Below are 7,133 nucleotides of genomic sequence, written 5' to 3'. Positions count from 1 at the left end.
GGGCGATTGGCGTTCATTGTGCGTATTTCGAGAGTCCAGCAATGGCATTATATTTTACACAGCATTGACAATAAGATTTTTTTGTAGATAATTGTCTAATTTGCCGTGAAATATTTAAACCTTCTGACATCACTGCTCTACAGATTGACTTCGATGAGCTAACTCATTGGCACTGCAGGTGAAAAATGGTAATTCACTGTCGTCATCATCAACATCATCAGCCTTACTACACGCACTGAAGGGCAAAGGCCTGTCCCATGTCTCTCCAAATAACCCTGTCCTTTGCCAACTGCGTCTACCCTGCAAACTTCTTAATCTCATCCGCCCATCTAACATTCTGCCGTCCACCACTAAGCTTGCCTTCTCTTGGAATCGACTCCGTTACCCCTAAGGACAAGCGGTTACCTTGCCTTCTCATTACGTGCCCTGCCGAAGCCCATTTCTTCCTCTTGATTTCGACTAGGATGTCATTAACCCGTGTTTGTTCCTTCACCCACTCCGCCCGCTTCCGGTCTCTTAACGTTACACCTATCATTTTCCTTTCCATGGCTCGCTGCGTTGTCCTTAACTTAAGCTGAACTCTTTTCGTTAGCCTCCACGTTTCTGCCCCGTAGGTGAGTACCGGTAAGATTAAGCTGTTGTACACGTTTCTCTTGAGAGATATTGGTAACCTGCTATTCATGATCTGCGATAACCTGCCATATGCGCTCCACCCCATTCTTATCCTTCTAGTTATTTCCCTCTCATGATACGGATCAGCTGTCACTACTTGCCCTAAGTAGACGTATTCATTTACCACTTCCAGCACCTCGTTGCCAATCGTGAACTGCTGTTCCCTTGCTAGACTTTTGAGCATTACTTTGGTTTTCTGCATGTTTATTTTTTAAACCCACCGTTCTGCTCTGCCTGTCTAACACATTGATCACCTTTGCAGTTCACCTCCTGAGTGACTCAGCAAGTCTATGTCATCAGTGAATTGCAGATTCTCCATTAACTGTCATCCCCAACTGTTCCCAATTCAGGTCTCGGAATACCTCCTGTAAACAGGCGGTGAATAGCATTGGCGAGATCGTGGTTCCTTGCCTGACGCCATTTCTTATTGGAATTTTATTGCTGAGTTTATGGAGCACTATATGGTAGCTGTGCAGTTGCTATATATATCTTCCATTATTTTGATATTAGGCTCTTCTACACCATGATTCCGCAATGCCTCTATGACTGCTGAGGTTTCCACTGCGTCGAATGCTTTCTCGTAATCACTGAAGGTTATATATAGAGGCTGGTTATATTCTGCGCATTTCTCTATCCCCTGATTGATAGTGTGAATATTATCTATTGTGGAATATTCTTTACGAAAGCCTGTCTGGTCATTTGGTTGATTAAAGTCTAAGGTTGCCCTGACTCAATTCACGATTACCTTTGTAAATAGTTTGTAGGCAACGGATAGTAAGCTGATCGGTCTGCAATTTTACAAGTCCTTGACGTCTATCTTCTATGAATTAAGATAATGTTTGCATTTTTCCAAGCTTCTGGTACGTCGAGGTCATTGAGCGTTGCGTATACAGGGTGGATAGTTTTTCTAGCACGCTCTCCCTCCATCCTTCAACAGATCTGCTGTTACCTGATCCTCACCAGCTGCTTTTCCCCTTTCCATTTGCTTCTAAGGCTGTCTTTACTTCCTCTTTGGTTACTGGCGGGATGACGCATTGCTGTGCGCTACTGCCTCTATCGTTAACGTTATGATTACATTAACTACTGTATAGATTTGTGCACAACTCTTCGGCTAATTTAACTATATCTTATCTATATTGCTAATGACATTGCTCTCCTTGTCTCTTAACGCATACATCTGTTTTTTACCTATGCCTAGTTTCCTGTTCACCGCTTTTAGGCTACCTCAGTTATATGAACGAACCAATTAACCCTCGGCCCTCAGTCTCTTGCGGCTGCGGAGCAATTGACCACGGCGCGGTGACACCTGTGACGCAGCGGAGGGTGCTAACAATCTCTGGCTCCGGACAGGCCGCCATTGGAATCTGAACCTGGTAACATTTAACGCTAGAACCTTAACTAGTGAGGCTAGCCTATGAATGCTGTTCGAGGAAGTAACGGGAATTAAATGCGATGTCATAGGGCTCAGTGAAGTTATGAGGACAGGTGAGCCTTATACAGTACTAAATGACTGACACATACCGGGCTATCGCGGATTAGCGTATAGACGAGCACTAGGTGTGGGATTCCACATCAATCAGGATATAGCTGGCAACTTAAAGAAGTTCTATAATATTAACTATAGGGTGGCAGCTATCGGAATTATGTCAATAGCAGGTACAAGTTGAAGGTGGTGCAGGCCTACGCACCCACATCCAGTCATGATGACCAGACCGTTCGAAGCTTCTATGAAGATGTGGAATCGGCAGTGAACAAAGTAAAAACACAGTACACTGTACTCATGGACGATTTCAATGCGAACGTGGGCAAGGAGCAGGCTGGCGACCAGGCTGTAAGCAACTATGGGATAGGTTCTAACAGTACCAGGGGAGAGTCATTAGTACAGAGTTCGCCGATAGAAACAATTTACGAATCATGAATGCCTTCTTACGCAAGCGACGGAACAGCAAGTGGACTTACAACAGCCCCACTGGGGAGACTGAAAATGAGATCGACTTCATACTATGCGCTCAACCTTGCATCGTTCAAGATGTGGCCGTCCTAGGAAAGGTGCGCTGTAGGGACCACAGAATGGTAAGGTCTCGAAATAGCTTAGACTTGAAGAGGGAACGGAAGAAGCTAGTGAAGAGGAAGCCCATTAACTAAATAGCGGTAAGAGGGAAATTAAAGGAATTTAGGATATCGCTGCAGAACAGATATTAAGCGGTAACTGAGAAAGATATATCTAGATATTCACAAAATAAACGATATTCTAACAGCTATCATTAAGGAGTGCGCAGTAGAAGAAGGCGGTAGGACGGTCTGACAGGACACCGACTAGCTATCTCAGGAGTCGAAAGATCTGATTAAGAAACGCCAAAGCATGAGCGCGTCTAACCCTACCGACAGAATATCACTGCAGAGCTATAGATTTTAATAAATAAGCGCAAGGTAGCCGACATAAGGAAGTTTAATATGGAGAGAATCGAGCAGGCTCTAAAGAACGGAGGTAGCCTAAAATGGTAATTAACGCCGATAAAACTAAACATCTCAAGTTTACTTCCGCTACTAACGCGTCTCCTAATTCCCCACACAGTAAATAACACTGGAACTGAAAGTGCTGCGTGGGTAAAATACCTCAGTGTGAAGCTTAACTGTAATCTTTGCTGGAGTACTCATACTGAATTCATCATTTTCCAAAGCATTAAAAAAAAACTTGGTCTTGGTAAACACCGACTGCATCAAGCCAACGAGGACACAAGACTAAAGGCATTCAACACGCTAATCAGACCTGCCTTAAATACGCATCAGTCACTTGGAATCTTCATCACGCCTATCTTAATCACACGTTGAAATCTATTCAAAAGAAAGCTGCCCGATTCATTCTTACACGATACACTCGGCGTCAAAGTGTAACAGCGCTGAAAATATCGCTCAGTCTCCCGCTAGTGGTCACGCGCAGAAAATTCAGCCTCTTATCTTTTTTCTGAGCACTCTGTCAAAGCAACACACCAGTTGCATGTTCACATATTCTCCCGGCGCCGCACGTCTCGGCTCGCATAGAGAATACCAAGAAGATCAAACACATTTTCACTCGAAAAAAAAAAAATCAACGATGCAGTTGAGTTGAGTTCAGTTGAGGTGTTGAATGCTACAGGTGGGGTTAGCCTTGCTTTATCTGCCGGCAATTGCTCCACCATAGCGTCCCTTCTATATTAAAAATGTCCTGAAGCCTCTCGCATCTACACCGCTATGCGCGCAGTCTCTTATAATAGCACACATCCCTCTCCTGCAGTCACCATCTATGCACACAATCAATCCACACAGTTCACATCACAGTCCACTCCAGAAGTCACCATCTATGCACATATTCAGTCACAGTGGAACATAGGCCATTGTAGTGCCACACTCCATACACACATTCACTCACAGTATAAAGTAGTCCACTCCGGAAGACACCATCTACGCACACATTTAATCACAGTAGGCCATAGTCCGTTCCTGCTGTCACCATTTAGAAACAAGATCCGTGTCTTGCAGAAATGTTAAAAGAAGGCGTGCAGCCTCCCTTCTGCATGTCTGGTTTCCACTCGGGTAGACAATGTCCTGAACTGTACTGTGACGGGTTCCTGTCTTCTTGAAGGAAGCGAACATCGCATGCCTTTCCGCGTTGTAGTCTGGGCAGTACATAATATAATGTTCGATATCCCCGCACACACCACATAAAGAGCAGAGCGGAGACGATGCTATGCCTGTCTTATGCATCCATGCAGGGGTGCGAGCAGAGGCCGTGCGAATTCGATGTGGAAGGGTCGCCTGAGATCTTCTCAGTCCCTTGGTCACACATGGCTTGTGGGACGCACTCCACAGGGTACTGAAGTGATCGAGCACCGTTTTCCTGCAGAGACTTTTTCCATCTTGAGGTACTTTTTTTGGTGGAATCCTTGAGAGAGCTTTATGGGCGAGATTGTCTGCCACCTCATTACCATTTACTCCTATGTGAGAGGGCACCCATTGGAAATGTATAGTAAAGCCTCTGCTGTGCAGATTCTGCACCAAGCGCAGAGAGCTTATAGACAAGGCGTCAGTGGGGAATCCGCGCTCTAACCTCTGAAGGGCAGATTTTGAATCAGTGAGGATGACAACAGGTTGAGCCAGACAAGACCCTAACTTCCGTAAAGCCGCCTCAATAGCAACACTTTCAGCCGTTGTGGAGGATACGACAGCAGTACAGCGTACGGACCACTTACAGTGCAAAGAAGGAATATAAAAAGCCGCTGCGCTAGCTTGCTTCCCCTTGTACACAGAACCATCCGTGAAAATTTGAAGATGGCAGGCATACTCTGTTTCCAAGTGTTCAAGTACAAGCGAACGCGTTGCTGCCAAAGGAGAGCCGCGCTTTGCGCTCACATGGGGAATTGTGACCTTACAGTTGGGGATCGGAAAAGACCAGGGGGGTTTCAACCGTTTCCTTTGCCTTCGGACATTAAAAAGATGCAAATACTCACATTTGGTCCCGGCTATTAAAGAGTGGAATTCGCTTTATTCTAGAGTTGTAGCTATTGCTGAACCATCATCCTTTAAAGCATCTCTTTGGTCATATTTAGAGTCTTTCAACTGAGAGTGATATGTGTTTTATCTTTTCTGGTTCGTTTTTTTTTTCTACGCATTTGTCGGCCGTTATGTTCTGATGAACATTAAATGCTTTGTGTAGTAACTTCCGAAGATAGAATTTATGCCATCCATACCGAATTACTTTAGCTACCTATTTTGCTATACGTGTATTTTTTCTTAATATTCAAGAACCTCTTACAAGCAATTTTTTTCTCTTAATTCGTACCTGGCTTCCTAGGTTCGTTATTCCTGCTTTCATCTCTGTGTTTTGTATTTAAATCGGTTATGTTTCTTTTTATAAATTCCCCTTTGTAATGCCCGCGATGGCGCTTCGGGAATAAAATAAATAAATAAATAAATAAATAAATAAATAAATAAATAAATAAATAAATAAATAAATAAATAAATAAATAAATGCTTGGTCTGCTACACTCATGTCGTCAGGTTGCACCGCTTGTCGAACGTGAAGTTTGGTTGGAGCGTGCGAACTAAAAAATTACTTCTGGCTATTTCCATGCGAACATAATAATAATAATAATAATAATAATAATAATAATAGGTTTTGGGGGAAAGGAAATGGCGCAGTATCTGTCTCATATATCGAGGGACACCTGAACCGCACTGTAAGGGAAGGGAAGGGATAAAGGATGGAGTGAAAGAAGAAAGGAAGAGAGAGGTGCCGTAGTGGAGGGCTCCGGAATAATTTCGACCACCTGGGGATCTTTAACGTGCACTGACATCGCACAGCACACGGGCGCCTTAGCGTTTTGCGTCCATAAAAACCCAGCCGCCGCGGTCGGTTCGAACCCGGGAACTCCGGACGAACATAAGGCGCATATGTTATTTTCTGTGATTTTCTGTGTCGCGTGCCGAAGTCCACTCCACGAATGTTGAGGCTTTATTGGCGGCGAGCGGTTTTCTCCGGTAGAAGCTGAGTGCGCGACGCATCTCTTCTCGCGTGTGGCGACGGCTGAGCGGAGGCTGTTCGGCCCACAATAACTCGAACCATCGGGGGTTTAAACTCCATGTACGCGAACTTTCGCGGCAGGACAAAGGTGCGGCTGGGCGTTTGCCCAGTCTTCCACAAACAACGTCGACCTAGACGCGGATAGTGCGACCATCCGGCTTTCCGGCTGTTCTTTTGTGTACTGCAGCGAAGCACGTTCTCGCCACTGCAGGCCCGCCCACCTGGTTGTCGCCTCCGTACAAGCGTAGACCTCAAATAATTCCCCATGCTTTTATTGCGAAGTCTCTACCTCATGAGGTATAGGCGGCTCACCAAGTGTGTGAAGCTTGACGCTGAGGGAGGCTTTGGCCAAATAATACATGAAATAAATATTGCCGCGACTGCGATTCGAACCCGTGGCGGCGCGAAGAGATAAGCTTCGCTGGCCACTGCACGAGAACACTATGCCGTTGTTGCTTTTTTTTCTTTATTGCCGACTAGGCAGGAAAAACAAATACAACACATTAAAAGGTGCTATCTGAACAAAGACAGCACTCGTAGGTTAATACCGTTTCAGGGCAACAAGGCCATCCAACAGAGTGGGCCATTCTGGTTTATCAACTTTTTCCTTATACACATCTCTTAGGTAAGCAATACTCTCAACAAAGTACTCTCTAGCGGGTCGCACATTTTGATCTGCATGATAGACACCCATTCGTGTCTTCTGCAATATAGCATCACGCAGGAATGACACAACAAGAAGAAACGATTTATTCAGGCAGCCCCTTTTATAGCCCGCCGGTGAGGTGACGTTGTGATCACGTGGTCAAGCCAAGGTTTGCCGACGACGCATCATCTCTCCCCCCTTAAAGAGGAAAGCGTACAGGTGGCCGTCGCTGTCTGGTTGATCTTCGCAAACCAG

Source organism: Amblyomma americanum, chromosome 3, assembly GCF_052857255.1.
Source record: "Amblyomma americanum isolate KBUSLIRL-KWMA chromosome 3, ASM5285725v1, whole genome shotgun sequence".
Taxonomy (NCBI): domain Eukaryota; kingdom Metazoa; phylum Arthropoda; class Arachnida; order Ixodida; family Ixodidae; genus Amblyomma; species Amblyomma americanum.
Note: the sequence above shows the minus strand (reverse complement) of the source record.